This window comes from Ornithodoros turicata, chromosome 7 (genome assembly GCF_037126465.1).
Source record: "Ornithodoros turicata isolate Travis chromosome 7, ASM3712646v1, whole genome shotgun sequence".
Taxonomy (NCBI): Eukaryota; Metazoa; Arthropoda; class Arachnida; order Ixodida; family Argasidae; genus Ornithodoros; species Ornithodoros turicata.
This window is the reverse complement of record NC_088207.1, coordinates 52383916-52401545: the sequence shown is the minus strand read 5'-3', so window position 1 is coordinate 52401545 and position 17630 is coordinate 52383916. Positions and strand designations below refer to the sequence as shown.

The 17630-nt window shown below is 44.9% G+C and overlaps 1 long non-coding RNA gene across 1 annotated transcript; it reads right to left on the bottom strand.

Moving 5' to 3' along the window:
• Window positions 1–3832: 3832 nt before the first annotated feature.
• On the bottom strand, window positions 3833–15369 carry LOC135401524 (uncharacterized). The gene is made up of 3 exons (XR_010424837.1): window positions 15006–15369; window positions 9565–9616; window positions 3833–4403 (listed from the first exon to the last, which is right to left on the bottom strand). It is a non-coding gene; the product is annotated as an uncharacterized LOC135401524 (long non-coding RNA).
• Between the last annotated feature and the right edge of the window lie 2261 nt (window positions 15370–17630).

Below are 17630 nucleotides of genomic sequence, written 5' to 3'. Positions count from 1 at the left end.
CGTATCATTTCGTACTTTGGAACCTCCACTCCAACTGAAACGCTATCCGTCGTGACAACAAAGCCCCGCTGAGGAACAAAAGTGTCTTATATATATATATATATATTTAAATAGAGGTTGCTTGTATCAGACGATGTGTTTCGGTATGGTACTTGTGCTTCAGTTCTTACGCAAAGGGCTCCCAATGCCGGTGACGCATACCCTAATAATGACGCTACTGCTTCCATTGTCTCCGGGGGTGGACAAGATCACTATTTGATTCTACGAAGGCCGTTAATTCTGTGCCGCAGAAAATGCGTCGATCTCTATAAAATAAAATGGTGGTGTTGTGTTGGTGAGCCCCTGTGTTCTTCCGAGACTATCTAAATTCAACGTAAAAACTTCGTGTGCTAAGTTGCCTGTCTCTACCGAATACTGCCTCTCACCACGGTTCATCAGGGTTCCATTCTTGGCCGTATTTTACTCAGCATTTCCATGAATGACTTGGCCCATGCTGTTAAATGCGCGAATATACCAGTATGTGCATATGAAGTCAATCTGTGCGCCCCCATCCGAGCTACAAACGATTGTGTAATGCAACGAAATGACATCAACCTTGTAGAATCTTGGCGTAACTCCAACGGAGTTTTTTTTAATTCTTATACGAAGTGCTTCCGATGTCTCTCACTAGATAGCGAGTCGCCGAATTGGGTCATTCCATTCCAAGCGTCCCCAGAGGTGACTCTTGACCCTCCTCGATTTTGTTATAAAAATTCATGCTGATTCATTACTTGGGGAAAACCACTAAAATAAATGTTTTAGCTGCCATCGCAAAACAGTTGTCCCTAAGTGTCTGTTTAAAGTTACTGGGATTAGCCCCTGACCACCCCTTTTCGTTCACCCCTCAAACGTTTCGTTGTGAGGCTAAACACAATAATAGGAGAAGAAAAAAAAATACACGAAGATGTCACTTTGGCGAAAATACGGCAACTTTAACCTGAGATAACAAAAATGGTGGAGCGCAGAAAGAAGTACGTGCAGTCAAAGTTGGAAGTAAGTTTCATGCCCAAGGAACACAAGGAGCAAGTTTTAACAACAAAGTATATGTTTTTATGAAGTTTTATGTTTTTATACCGTAACTATACCGTAACTATACGCTCTTATGCTCTCCACGGCAGCCCATGAAAGATGCACCAGGGGCGCGATGCTTAACTATTCGTTATTCCGTACGCGATAATTGCATGTATGTGATTCGTTGTGATCCGTCACGAGCTTTCGTGTGATGACCAGTCGTGTCGTTTCTTTGAAATCACAGCCTAGCGGAACAGTTTTCACGTGCTGCCACGTGGCGTTTGAAGCGCGCCAACTCCAAATAATAGGCAGTTTTAGTACATCGTTGGTAAGGTTATCGTGCCTATCGGAACTAATCGCAGTCGTGTGTGACTCAGAATCTTGTCCAATGCTTGGTTCCGGTTGATACGGTTCGACGCAAGCCACGTTATCAACGGTTTCCTAAAACTCTCTAATAACGATAATGAACGGTATCTTCAGTTCACGACGTAAACAACGAGAATTAGCCGAGGGAAGCTACTAACGTGGACGACATAAGCACATAAGCCTCCAATGGGATCACTGGTTCAAAGCAGTGGCAGGTGCGTGTGCCGGCCACAGACACTGCACTTTGGTACCTTCTCTTCAAGGAACTGTCTAGTCTCACTTATAAACTGTTGCGAAACTCAAACTGTTTTTACACTTTTCGAGACTCCGGTAGGCCCACACTCTCAGAAAAAAAAAAGTGGAGCAGTTACACCTTTTAGGGGGCAATATTTGTTGCATATGTTGTGTCTAACAGGTTGCAAATTTCTACCTGCTACCTCACTCTCTGCCACGAGTGGTAGGGTTACCACTTCTGATTTGGTGAGCGAGGGGGGCTTACGCCTTTTGCGGCAATTTGGATATATGATATTTGTCTTTACCACCATTTTACACCCTTTATCAGACGCTATGTTGATCTAGGTGGTAACTATAGAAGTTCCCACCTTTTCACACTCGTTTTTCTTAGAGTGCACCCCCAGAATCAACTATTTGAAGAACCGTTGCAAGCTTGCTTTTGCTGCTAGGCGGTTCGCCGTTCCTCTGATGCAGTCACAGGATCCTATATACCGGGTAAAGTTGCAAAGAAGTGTCAAGTCACAGACACGTTGTAAGCGAAATCAGGTCAATAAGGTCAAGTCAACCAAGTCAGAAGGTGCGCCCATGGTTCACCTTCGATGTGGTGCCGCAGAGAGCATGAGAGCGTATAGTGACAGTTGCGTGGGTTGTAGGGAAATGTGAAGGAATGCTGAATGCTGTCGTAGCTGCTTAATAAAACAGTACTCTGTCTAACACTCAACATTTAATACTACCATGTAGACTCAGATACATAAATGCATGGGAAAAAACGAAAGAACTCTAATTCGAGCGTCTGCTCGGTAGCGAGGTAGAATCGTCTCTGTCTCTATCGCCAGTCACACACAGAACACCAAATTCCCCAAAGGAAACCCGATCCGGACCTTTCTCCCAGTCACAGATGGGCGCAAACGGAGACGTGGTCCATAAACACCCCGCGTAGTAACGGTGTGGGGGGAAGAAGTGACCCCTCCTGGCGGAACCACTGCCCTGTGTGTCTGGAGTTTGTCTCTCTCGGTTCGGATCTTCAACAGCGTGCGCTATCTGTGCCGGACCTGAACTTCAAAAATTATCTTCTCCGCTATAAAAAAATATACTTTTTTAAAACTTACTCCTTGTGTTCCTTAGACGTGATACTTTGTTGCAGCTCTCACTGTACTTCTTTCTGCGCTGCATCAGTTTTGTTATTTCAGGTTAAAGTTGTTGCATCTTCGCGTAATTTTTTCTCCGCTTATTGCGTTTAACATCTCAAAGGTACCCTTTTGGTTTGTAGTACCCATTCTTATCTCAACACTAAAAATCGATTTGTCTCTCTGCTTCTAAGCGATCTAACCCAGCACAAAATTCGAAAGTTTGCTTCTCGAAGCATTTTTCGCACGCTCCTTAGGACACATTTGGCGAGTAGCCAGAATATTTGCAACCCTCAGATAGACAGACGAACATTTCTTCCTTGAAAGATGAAAGTCATTGAAAAGGTTAGCCAGCTGTAGGAGTCGAACCCACATCTTCTGGATTGCCTTTCATCTTTCATCGTTAATTTCTTAGGCAAATTGAGGCCTTGTATGTATTTGTCCCTTCTATGTTGTTCCAGCCTCAGAACATCAGTTCTTTCATTTCTTCCTTATCACGGCACGGAAACAGTTGCGGTATCTCCATAATTTTGGAGGCGCCATGCATATAGACTGCAAGGGTGGTCAGAGGCTAACACCGTAACTTTAAACAAGTACTTAGGGACAACTATTTTGCGATGGCAGCTAAAAACTTTGTTTTAATGGTTTTCTCCAAGATTCGTAGAATTTTTATAACAAAATCGATTAGGGTCGAGCGTCACCTCTGGGACGTCTAGCATGGAATGATCCCGACGTTGACTTTGTCCACGCACTATAGGAAGTATTTGCTCGAAAAATAATAATAAAAAGCGGATGGAAGTGGTTGTCTTCCCTGCCGTTTCACTTGTCGGCTGTTCTGTCTGGATGTTTTCCTGAGACGTTTTTTGACGGATGTCGGAGACGGATGTTCCTGTGAAGTCAGCCCAGGACGCGCGATCCCCGACCTGCGATGGTCTCGTGACGTTGCACGCCCGAATGTGTGCGACTACGGCAAACAGTTGTATTACCACCGCCATCATCACACTTGCTTGAAAACAAATCTAAAATTAAAAAAAAAAAAAAAAACAGGGCGACAGTTTCTTTTTCTTTTTTTTTTTCCTGTGTTTATTTTGAGTTTCTTCCAAACAGATTACACAAAGATTGCACAAGATTACACAAGCTCCATCCTTTATTGAAATAGCAAGCCGGCTACCGGCATTAGCCTGGCTGACATTTTCATTTTTCTTTCTTTTCATTCTATCAAACATATTCCCCCCTTACGTACGCAAAGAAGACAGCGTACGTAATGGATTGCGTTGGTGGTTCTACGCATGCGTAACCATAAAACAGGTCTTCGCGAATTGCGCAGTACCACGCTATCCCTTACGTACGCTATCGCCTTTGCGTACGGAAGGGATAGCGCTGGTGAAAGAAAGAAATAATGAAATATTGCTGCTTGCTTTATATAAGAATTGTGTTTTTTTTTGTCTTTATTGTTCCACAGTATTTATCTTCATTTTCAGTGTAGTATACCGCAGTGTGCTTCTTAAGCACGCGCACTGTGTTCTTCTGCTCGTGCTATTCGCACCGATAATAGGAAAGCCCCGACAACCAGGAACACCGGCAGTCATCTTGAGGTGTTCCACATTTCCCACCATCTGCTGTGCACTGAAAGGAAAGGAAAAGAAGGAAATTAATAATATCAAGGCAGTCACATGTTGATACAGAGGACACATAGCGAACTTCATTCTCAAGAACAACAACTGCCTCCCTCAATCTGCATCCTTTAGGCCAGGGGTCTCCAACACGCGGCCTGCGGGGCTCCCGCAACAAAAGAGAGAAAGATTAAAAAAAGAAAGGAGGGTAGAGACGAGAAAACTTAATCGCAGTGAGAGAGTGAGAGAGAGAAAGAAAGAAGCTAGTAGACGCGATGGGCAAGCGTGGCCCTGCGGAAAGCCCTTCAGTTCTTGGACAACGTCGAATCACAACATTCACAGACCCACTTAAAATAATACACTTCACAAGGGAGCTCTCTTCACTACAATACACCGCAGCTCTGCCGCGGCCACCCAACGTTTCCTCGGAAAGACCGAGCGGTCGAAGGTCGTCCTATACCTATAGTTTCAGAATTCGCAGACGTCAAAGCATCTCTTTCCTAATCACGTGTTGAACTATCAAGCCTCCGGAGGGCTTCGGTTTGCGCTCTGCAGTGTTTCCATGTCTTTGCGACCGACCACAAAAAAGCGCAGGGAGTATGGCCTGCTCGAAGCCACATCTGAAGCGAGCAGCAGAGGAGGAGAAGCGTACCTCCCAAGAGCATTGGGAGGCAAAGCATATGTAGAGGAGAGTAGTAGGTACTGGACTCTCACAGTGCACAACGCCCAACTGGCCTGAACACGATTTAATTAGCAATTAGAGCTAATTGGGACCCCCCACATTAATCAGCACCCTCCAGGGAGCCACCACACTAATTGGGGAAAGTCTAACTTGTGTCCAGACCAGCTGAGCGTTGTGCACTATGAGAGTCCATAAAAAAGAAAAAAATAGATAGAAATAGAGCGGAGAGAAGGAGTTTAATTGAAGATCAACGGCGCCATCTTGAAGAAAGCGGTCCGGAAAGGCCGCTGACCGTCGCTGGGCGACGGAGCACAGAGGCAGGTTGCAAAGCATCGCAGCTATGACCACCAGTTCCGGACATCCTGTGACGTCAGCTGTGACGTCATCACGGCATGTCTGGGCAAGTTAGGACAGCTCTGGGCATGCAAGGAGAAAAACACTCGTAATACAGAGGCTGGAAAAGCAAGAGTATGCAAACCATCAATAGCTAACAACAACAAAAAAATTAATTACACAACAAATGAGCCCACCAGAACAGGAGCGCAGAACCATGCGACTGCTCCATCCGAGAGGCAGGCAGAAACTGACTCGTAATGGTTTTTGTCCTGTATAAACCCCGCAGCTGCACCCCCTAGCGGTTACTTTCTCAACTATCAAGTATCTCACAACAAAATTATTAAGAATCACGCCAGCACTACTCCCGGTCCCAAGGCAGAAGATGATAGAAAATGGCGGGAATGCCCGGACAACAGCAACCAGCACCCGACGTGCACGGGCACGAAAATCGCAAACAAAGCGGGAACAAAGTTGGCGAAATCATTAGTTACACAACAAATCACCTCACCACAGTAGGAGCGCAGACCGATGCGACTGCTCTCGTCGACAGCCAAGGATCAAGTGACGACGGAGCGAACGACCGCACGTCTTCTCCCAACGAGAGCCAGAGGTGGACTGACGTAAGCGCCACTCTACGGGTGCTACGCATGCGCGCGCTCGTAGCGCCCTCTGCGCGCTCCTACCGCCACCTGCGAGAGGCTAAGAGAGAAGAGCATTCCTGCGCCCCCTGCTGGCCGTTCTCATTGGTCGTGAGGCTAAGTGAGAAGAGCATTCCTGCGCCCCCTGCTGGCAGTTCTCATTGGTCCAGACATCATCCTATTGTCTCAGGGCTACACTGTTTTTTTCCACTAATGCTCCTTTGGTCAATCTGCAGTGAAGCCACGGTATGACGTCATCATGCACCTGCGTGGCTCAAGGACGCGTGCGCTCTAGACAGGGGACCTATTATTTATTGAATCACTATCCCAAGATTGTTTCCTTTATTCTTCTATAACGATTGCATAGGAAACTATTGCAGAAGAGCACCATGCATGAAAACTGATCGTAGGAATTCCAAAGTCTTACTAAATGAGACTTGCAAAAGAACAAAACATCCTAACATGTAACTCCATCAACGGCTAATAAGAGGACTAGGCACTCAACAAATCAACGCGCGCAGAACTCAGGGCAGCACTATCGTCAAGACGACAATGTTCCTTGTCAAAAAAAGACAAAATACAAAGCGTTAACAAAGGAAAGCATGCATATCGGGGCATGTCAGGACACGTCAGGACAAATCGCACGACTGTTGGGCAACAGAGGAAAACGAACACTTGAACAGCTATGGACGCTATGGACAATCGTGGCCCTGCGGAAAACGTTTCAGTTCTTGGATAACGTCGAATCACAACATTCACAGATCCACTTAAAATAATACACTTTACAAGAGAGCTCTCTTCACTACAATACACGGGAGCTCTGCGGCGGCCACCCAACGCTTCCTCGGAAAGACCGAGCGGTCGAAGGTCGTCCTATACCTATAGTTTCAGAATTCGCAGACGTCAAAGCATCTCTTCCATAATCACGTGTTGAACTATCAAGCCTCCTGAGGACTTCGGTTTGCGCTCTGCGGTGTTTTCATGTCTTTGCGACCGACTACAAAAAAGCGCAGGGAGTATGGCCTGCTCGAAGCCACATCTGAATCGAACAGCAGAGGAGGAGAAGCGTACCTCACAAGAGCATTGGGAGGCAAAGCGTAGAGGAGGTGGTGTTCCTCTACATGAATCCTGACCGGCGATGATGGGAAGTCCCAGCTGGCAGATGGACGTGGCCTCACGCTTGGACGGTGCCGGTAGAACTGGCTGCCTGGCGCAGTAGCGCGCGGCAGCAGATCGAGGCGCGTCGTCGTCGTCGTCCACGAGCCGCTACATCACTCCCCCCTCAGACGCGGAGCGGTACATTAGGTTGAGGTCCGCGTCGATACGATGAAGAGGAGAATAAGGACGACTCGTGGATGGTGGACGACTGGGCACACGGCTTGTGATTGTGGCTGTTGATGCAGCAGCAGCGGGATGGCGGGAACAAGAGCGCTGCGATCCGGGCGGGTTCCAGTGATGAGATGTATATGCCGAGTGCTTGGCTGCTTGGATGCCTGAGTGGTTGCTGATTGTGTTGAGTGGCTGCTGAGTGCGTGCGTTGAGTTGCGTTGAGTGATTGTTGCTGAGGACGGTGCCGGTAGAACTAGCTGCCAGGCGCAGTAGCGCGCGGCGGCAGAGGCGCGTCGTGTTCGTCGTCCACGGGCCGCCACACATCTGTTCGCGGATATAAACAACGTCCCGGAAACAATGAAAGAAGGAAGTCACTGAAAAGATTATCCAGCTTTTTTTCATTGTTCTTAGGCAGTTGAGGCCTTCTGTGTTGTTGTTCCGTATTCTGTGTTCCAGCCTCAGAACATGAATTGCCATGACGTCCCGGAATGTCTGGTGTGCCAAGAAACTGTTGCTCTCCGAATGAGTACCTCCGTATCTCCGATGACATTACGAAATGCTTCACAGAGGACAATAAGCGGAATTTACTGGAAAGATCCGTGAAGAAAAGGGGTGATGCGGCTCAAATTGGCAGCCACGAGACAAAATGACATTTTTCGTAAGGTTAACAGAGAAAGTGAGGTCGCCGTTGAAGCACGCTTCGCCCTGTCGCGGTTGATCGCGAAAGCTTCAAGACCCTTCACAGAACGTCATTTTTTCCAAAACTGTCTCATTCTTCATTGAGGACATGGGTGCAGATTTGGAAATGCAGCTGCAGCGATGCACGACCGTCTTTCCAGTGTAAGCTCTCTGAACTTGACCTTCTTTCGAATGAGCAGCACGCTCTTGTTAACAATTTTTGTGTTCTGTTAATTTGTTCTAATTATAGTTTGTTTGATTTGTGACGTTGGAGAGTCCTGTGTAGTTATTCGTCAACGACATTTTATACCATCGGGATTCTCAACAGCTACAAGCAATCACCGGCTATCGTAGCCTTGCTTCATCCCAGTGAGTTCCCGTAGAGTCACTAAATAGTGAGCAGAGTAACGATACTGAGACACGCCCGCGAGCGACACCGCCATCTTGGGGCCGGCGCGTCGCCTAGCAATGGGACGCCAGTCTCCCCGTTCTCCGCCGGAGAACAGCGCGCAGTCCAGTCAGCTCGCAACCGAGGAAACCGGTTTTGGATGGAGGGGACTCAACATGGACGGCGCGTTCTTGGAAGGAGAAACCACGTGACACGATCGGGCCCAATCGCGGACACCGAACGGCGGCTCCGGCGCGGAAAAGGAATGCGATACTCTGTACACCTATTTAGTGACTCTAGGTTCCTGTAGTGAGCAAACGTTTAAAAAATCTACGTTTTTCCATCAGGCAGCAACAATTATTTGGACAGGAGCCTGTATCGCCTCGATGACATCATCGGGAACTTCTCAAGCATACAATCTTTTCTACGACATCGTACGTGATGGTCGCATATGTACTCTTTAACCACGGCTTCTAAAATAGCTCAACACTGTTTCTAATATTGTGGTCACGAGTTTGAGACATATCCGTGGTTTTTTTTTTTTTCCTTTTGTTTTCGGTGTGATTTCTGTATGAAATGAACCTCGATAACGACTGTTGAGAGGAATACAACGGCCACATAGACACACGAATTGAGAACTGGCAGTTTGAATATGTCTTTCTTTTTGTTAGGATACATTTGATTTCATCTTTTTAAATGGAGATTTTCGTTTCACTAGTGTGAGGCCGTAACTTCACGTCACTTGCACCAGTTACTATTAATAATAATTAATAATCATTATAAATATTAATAATATAGTAATAAATGCTATGTATTATTATTATTATTATTATTAATTACGAGTCAACCAATACGTTGTTTTAAATTATTTCTAACATATGTATCTTATTGGAGAGGCTTGCCTGTATGCTGCCAAATATTGAATCACTTACATCTGCGTGAATTACTGGTAGACTACACGCTGTGTGTTGTTGATAGCAAAGTAGCCAAAGAAGTTATCCGGAGAACAAAAAGGAAGATATATAAAAATTTAGTCATACACATTTTTTGCATCTTATAGAAGAACGCACTTCGTTATGCAATAGGTAATGGAGGAAGGCTGAGATATAGAAAAGTAACTTACATCACCAGCATGTGACATGCAATTTACGTCCACTGCGTACTGGAACTGTCCGCTTCACATGTAAAATAGCCGGAGGAAAATAGACGTTAGTGCAAGCATCCACAGGACCTCAAGGAGTACGTCGCACAGGTCCTGTTTCAAGGGACGGTCACATTCGTTCCAATCGATTTTGAAACTATAGTGTCATTTAGTCCCCCGCGCACCCCACTGACCACGGTATCGAAAAGCCCACGCAAAATACTGGTGTAATTTCACTGTTATTCGACAGAATACATGACAAGAGCAGACGATGGATATTTATTATTTTATTTTTATTTACAATACTGTTAGTCCCAAATGGGACCGCTACAGGGGGGTTCAACACTATACCATAATCACATAAACAACAGAATTGACGAAACAAAGAATCTCATATAGGGATCACAATACATGATGGTTTTAACATTATATTAAATCAGTATACGTCAGGGTTTCAATGAAGGCACAGATACATTTTGCACAGAGATCACGTGTTCAGGTAATGCATTCCAGATTGTGATAGTGACTGTATGTGGGAAATATGAATACTTGAACATATCTACCCTTGCTTCGCATGGTTTTACGGCCTTACTATGTCGTTTTCGTAAGGACCGTGATGATAAAGATTATAATATCTCTGGCTATTGAGCTCTAGCTTATTGTGATATAGCAGAAAAAAAAAAAAAAATTCGCCGCTTAATTTATGTAGGAGTAAATGTGTTACACCGCTGTATGGTTTCGAATGTAGAGTAGTTCATAGACTTATACATCACACTGTACAATAGAACAACACTAATAATATTAGTGAAGCAAACAAATACGATTACATGCATGTTCCTGCTGGAGTCCGGAACGAAACTACTATGCACACAAAAGATAACATTACATTGTTGTGCAGGTATGCAATATGCAGCTCCTCGAGGACTGTCGAGGGCAGTGCTAAAGGGGGGGGGGGGGGGAGGAATCAATCTTGCACCCCACTCAATTGCAGTCCTGTTGGTATTTGTTTAAATAAAACGGTTCAAATCTGTTGACACCAATTATTACCACTGGAAATTCTTGATCTCTATTGAACAACTCTGTACGGGCTGCTGTTCACGATGCTCAAATGTATTGTTACACGTTGCACTCATTCTATCTTTCAATTCCGTTAAAATTTTACGGTGCCCATGAGCAACCAGATTGGTCTGAATAATTCTGCACTGCACCAAATATACTTGTAATCAAAAAATGTTACACTGCGCTAACCAAGTACGACAAACAAAACTATGACTGTGAAACGGCTCAATGCCGATAAGAAGGCCTTTTTTACACTCAAAAATATCCGTGTCTATAAGCTGGTGTGGGCATCGATAACTGGAAGGCAAAGCCCGTCCGAACAGCACGGCATCAGACGCGCACCTCTCTAGCGCGCATAAATTAAAACAGGAACATACACATTACGAATTTAATGTTCATTTTACTCTGTCGTAGCCACGCTTTGGGACAGGCAACGTTCAGGGCTGTCCCTCCGCCGGAGACCATTATAAAACTCACCTAAACGTGCGTTGGCAAGCTGGCGAACGGCGTTGCATCCACACTGCGTAGTTCGCTTCGCCGCCGCGGGAGGGGCGCTACCGTTCGCCCTCGTCCAGTGCCGTGTATGCCAAAGGGAGTCTGGCCATTAAGAGGAGCCTAAAAAAGAGGCTCGACCTGTCAATCGAATTGAGCGTTTTTCATTGGCTGCTGTTTCCTATGCGGGCCGCCATGACACCAAACTTTTCCCGAAAATGGCGGCATAGCTCGGAACGGCGAAGCGAGGATTTCATGACAATTTTTTCACAAATTACTTCAATTTTGTTCCGTAAGTGTACATTCTCTTGCAGCCATCTTGCACATCACCTTTAAATTACGCTTCAGTGTTGATGTTTACCTGAAAATAATATGTTTCGTCGTCCTGGTTAGGCCTAGTAAAGACAGCGATCACAGGCAAATAGCAAGGAAAACGCTACGGATGGCCAAAAGATTGCATTTTATGACAAACTTTTATTCATATACACACCTTTGCCCGGTCTTGATTCAATCTTGTTATGTTTCATAGGTAAATTTCGTATAATACCCGCAGACTGTGCGAACAAGCGGTTCTGCCGGCCAACAGTTTTGCTAGCAAGCGCTTCTGCTACTTCTGCCCTTCTGCGTCTTCCCGACATGCCCCTCTCTATCCAGATGGCGCCTTTAAAAGTGGACGCAAAATCCATTATGTTGCATAATGTAATTTTTTCATTGTCCATTGTGTTGGTAGATCATCAGGGAATATCCTATTCAATCTAATCCAATCCAGTTTCCCGAAAATGTCGGCACCCAGTGAATACAGGTAATATATAGCTTGGATAGCCTGGGATTAATAGCGAACTGTATTTTGGCTCGTGACTGGCCAGAGAGCTCAAAAAGTGGGTTGACCTCCAGGTATAGGTAGGTCCCATTAATGGCCAGACTCCCATAAATTTAATTTATTAATGGCATACACGGCACTGCTCTCGTCCAGAGCCGTATATTAAAAGTGAGTCTGGCCATTGGGAGGAGTCACAAAAAGAGGCTCGACCTGTCAATCACAGTTTCGCTCCACTGATTGGTTTGCTTTTTATCAACGGGGTCGCCATGACACCTCACTGCCACCCAAAATGGCGACGAAAACAAACACAGTGAAGCGGGAATTAGAAGCGGGGAGCCAACGGAGATTATATATTTCTGGGCATTCCATGCTTCTTTTTGAAATACAATGTTTAAAAAAAGAATACGAAGAAAGTAAAAAAGGATGAAGCACAATGTAAGTCATCATTTTTATGCGACTGTGGTCTGCAGCAACGTAATCCATGTGACCAATTAAAAAAAAACGTAAAATGTGAAAATGAAAGCATGTGCATCTTTCAGAGTGTTCATCATGTAATGCAATCACACATTGTGACATAAAATGATTATGAATTGCCAATGAAGGAAACAATATAAAGAAAGCATAGAACCCTGCATTGGAACAACTGAAATGACAATGGACCATAGGCATTGTGCTGCCGGTTGTAGTGTCATAATGTGTGCGTGTCTTTCATTTATTTTACATAATCATAGAAGCGTTGATACTTTTTCAGCATTTCAAGCCTCTCAACAATAAATTTGCTTCAACAAATATGCTCTTTAACAGCACAAAAATCCTTTTTGGTAAAATGTCAGACTGGGACTCTTAGTACTGCATCCTACTAAAAGCCCTAAAAAGACGGCAAGAAGACGAAAACACGCAGACAGCGCTATCTGTGTGCAACAACAACAACTTTATTGCGAGATGATGAATGGGGCGCTATGTGTGTGTTTTCGTTTCCTTGTTGTCCTTTTCCGCCAAAGCAAGAAACCTCATTCTCTTTCTGCAGAAGGCAGGCCTTGCTCAACGACCCATCTAATACTTTGCTCTCCCCGACGAACTCCTGCACCCTCACCGCATCCCCATCCTTCATCCTCCTCTATCCTCCATCCATCCGCCCTTTCTTTGTGCTTTTTTGTTTTCTGTTCTTTTTTTTGCTATATTTATATATATATATTTTGCTATATTTTTATATATTTTAGCACTTTTAGTAGGGTGCATTTTTGATACTCTTTTGTGATTTTCTGTCTTGAGTCCAAGTTTGAGTACTTGGGTACTTGATGGGAAAGTACTCGGAACAAAGTACTTTAAGTATATGGTACAAAGTACACGCTTTAAAATGTACTTAAAGTAAAGTACAAGTACACAGAAATGTATTTAAAGTACTACTCGAGTACTTGGTACTTCAAGTACTGCCCATCATTGATCTGTAGGTATCTGTTCTAGTAAGAGCAGGCTTGTACAACATACTCATAAAATGTATATAAGTTAAGTTCCTCCGTAACGGGCAAAAAGAACTTAGTAAAGTACTAAATACCCAATTTTGAAAAGTATTTAAGATAGAGTATTAAATACTCTTAAAAGTAACTGGTTGCTTTCAATACTCGTTCGGTACAGTGATTTGGTTTCTTATATACATAGTTCATGCTCACACTGAGTCATAATGTAAAACCCTGAGACCAGGGAGCACAAAGGGACAGACACAACACGGAGCTCGTGATGTTATTTTCATGTTTCTGTTCTATTTGTGTGGTGCACCATCACTTATGCCAATCCTGGTTGTTCATGGAAACCAGAAAAATGAAGAATTGAATGAACTACGAGTATACTACGAAGTGATATTGAGCGCATTTGGCTCCATAACTAGAGATGAGTGCGGGTATGAAAATTCGTACCCACAACCGCGGGATGACGACTTGCATCCGGAGCAATATCATTGGCGCAACCCGCATCAGCACCCGCACATCCCGAAGGGTACCCGCATACCCGCAGGTGCACCCGCAGCCCAATGCGTACGCATGTTTTATGTCACATGATAGTCACAGCATGAAATGATTTATTGATGCTGGGTATACTGTCCATTAGCGAGCCACTTTTCCCACAGTCAGACAGTTAACATGGTTGCTAGCTTTCTAACGCGAAGGGTACCAGTCGTCGTGTCGAAAGATAGCCAAAATTAGCCCTATGTGGTAAATATAGCCAAAGAGTGACAATAACATCAACTTTATTTTGAGATGATGAATTTTGGAGTTTCATTGCCAGGGGCGATACCCTACCAATTCTTTATCGCCCACACTACCAACCTTCCTGAACCGCACTATCCGGGTCTCATAATCAGGTGGAGTCTCGCCGATCCTCTCTTTCTTAGAGTAAGCATAGAACGTGGTGCCAGTAAATGACAAAGCTGTCATCATCTCGCACACCACCGAAGGACTGGATATGGAACGTCTTGGAAAGCATTTTGGGCACAAGTTTCCCGGAGAATCGGGTCGTACAGCAAAAGCCGAAAGGCTGGTTTTAATAACTGGGGGTTTACGTCGCGAGAGAACTAAGATCACGGGCGACGCCACAGCAGTCGGTCTGTGTATTGGTTTTGCTCACCTGAGGGTGCTTTAACGTGCGATGAAAGGTCATCACACCACACCCCGTATTTAACGCCTCTCGCGGAAGACTGCATGTTTAAGCAACTTGTACTCTGCCACCAAGTTGCTGGCGTCGTCCGCCGGGTTCGAACCCGCGATCGGGATCAGAAGGCGAACAAGCTACCGACTAAGCCACCGAGGCCACAGGCTGGTTTTGTGCTTGCAGGTATTGCGGGTATACTCGCGTAATCCGCGGAGGCAGTGCGGGTCTACCCGCACCTTACCCGCAACCCGCGATGACAGGTAAATGTGTACCCGCGAAGAACAAACTTGCGCGGGTATCCGCGGGTATACCAGCACCACACTCATCTTTATCCATAACAATATTGCCAGAAGTAAGAATCGCTGACGTCTGAATGCTGGAAAGTTGTGAAAAGGGGGTTTATACTCACGCAGCGAAATCAGTTGTCATGGTCAGAAGAAGGCCAAGGGTAAAAAGCACAAAAGAGAGCTTCATTCTGGTGGTCGCAGGACACTTGAAGGACAGTTGAAGCAGGATAGTTGAAGTACAACCCTGGATTGAGCCCGCAGCTTCTGCCTCTTTTATAGGTGGAAGATAAAACATACAAACAAGTGGGTCTTTGCTTGTTTGTTTGTCCTGCTAATTATCCCTGGTATTTCATGCGAGGTTTACTACTACTAGAAGGTGTAAGTAATCTGTCATTCATAACTGCGGGCATGCCAGGTCAATTTTATTGTGTAGCCGTTCTTCCTGTTCTCGCCCACCGACGGAAACTTTCACTAACATTTGATTTCTGACAAGCAGGTAATTAGATTCTCCTTATATGATACTTCCAATTACGGTTTGTTTCAAATGGAAGAACAATGTTGCTTTGTTCTTGCGTAGTTAACCCACCATCATGGGGCTTGCGCTGCCGTTTGTAAGACATTGCTTGAGTAATTGGTAATTAGATCCTAGTAACCAGATGCTTTCCAGGAAATCTGTCTGTTCCACAAATAATTTGTAGATAATAAGTCTATTAGCCTTAATTGTGTGTCAAACGTAAGAACAATGTTGCTTTGTGCTTATGGGGCTTCCTGTGCCGTCAGATTATCAAGAATTGAGGCAACTCATTCATTAAATACAATAATAACAATAGTTGTAAGTAGCTTTACGCATAAGGTAAGTTCGCTCACACTTGCATGGTTACGTGCCTCAGGGCAGGACTACGGTCACCGACACACGGTCGCGCTGGTGGCATTGTTCACCTCCCCCGACATTGCTACCGCCCTCTTCCGGGACCAAACCCACGACCCTAAGCTCCTAATTAGATCTCAGCAGCCTGTGATACTTCCCAGGATATTTGTTTGTGTCACGCATAATTCGTAGAAATAAGGATATCAGCCGTAATTGTGCGTCAAACCTAAGAAGGATGTTGCGTTGTGATGGTGATGGATAGAAGAAAAAATTGGGGAGGTGAGTCACGAGTCTAGACTTGTACGTAAGGCGTTGCAAGTCATTACTACTACTAGTAATCAGTTACTTTTTCGAGTAATTTTGCGAGTAATCGACTAGTCTTCCGAGCAAGCAATTTTTCAAGTTATCTGACTACAATTTGGAGTAATCGGTTACAAGTGATCGGATACTTTTCGACTTAGCTGTGAAACCAACCCACGAAATCAACCAACGAGAAACGAAACCAAGAAACGAGTATACGAAACCAACCCACAGGCTGCATCACAGCCTTTCCCATCTGCTCTGCTTTCCACTACCATGAGTGGAGGTCATTATAATAGGATTCCATACATGCGTTTTAAGTGTCTTTAGACACCTTAATCCCTTCCGACTGCAAAGGACATAGTGGGTTGCCTGGAAGTTCCAAGTTAGAATGGAGAGCGACTGAGCGTTTCTATGGTCTAGAGCTCAAAGGTCAACGCCTTGGCAGGAGATCTACAGAGAGGTCGTTCGTGGTTGCGATTGTCCTTCCTCTTCGACACTGCCATGCCGATTAGCTCTCCTGATTTATGGCCATTGCTCCAGCTTTTGGGAAAAGTTCATGATGGCGGAGATGAAAGACGAAAGCAATGCGTTGTTTAAATGAATAATATGTTTAACGAAAATCTAATAAGAAAGTGTTTTTGCACTCTCTCCTGTCCAAAGGCGCGAACTCCAATCTCAGAAAGCGGGTCATGGTATGTGTAATTTCACGAACTTTTATTAGCCATATGACGCATTGTCACCGAAAGTGATTACTTTTGCCACCACAGTAATAGTAACCGCAATCAATTAACTTTTTTTTTTCAGGTAAAAATGTACTTGGAAGAAAGGAAAACTATACTATACAACTACCACAGCGGAGTTGAACCCGTTTTCAAATTCCTTCGATGTGCTCAAGTAATTTTCCGTAATTTCTTCGTAAAACGCCTTCTGTAGTAACCCCGGCAACACACTGTCATCCCTGTGATATCCTAAGAGCATCATGAATGGACGGGGGTGACATCCCCAGGAGGGTGAATCTGATCCTCAGATCCTCCTCAACATGTCATTTTGGCACTAATATAGCATCCCCACGGTATCCTCAGAGCACCCACAGACGCTAGGTAAGGATAACTTTAGAACAGCGCAAGAGCACCTCTAGGATGAACCATTCCTTCTATTTTTCTTTTATTTTTTATGTGCTGTCGCATTCAACCGATATCAACGTTTTTTTTTCATTGCACATGCACAGAAAACAGTTGCACGCCAATTCCTTTCATGTTGGTTAACTGCCACAATAAAGTCTGGCTGCTCGTTCCTAGCGCATTCTATAGCGGAAAATAAGCGCAGCGGTTTATAAAGGAAGCATAGAGAAATATAAAAGATGTAAAAAAAACAATCCGAAAGATCAAGAAAATATCTTCCCGGAACAGCACCGCAAGCGGTACTGCCCCGACGACCCTGTTATCGGCCGCGCGTTCAAAGACACGGCCCACCCAGGGGCGGACCGCGTTAACAAGGGGCCCTTCTCCAAATATGAAGGACTCTTCCGACTCTTCCGAAGGACTCGAAAGATCAGGAAAAGATCTTCCCGGAACAG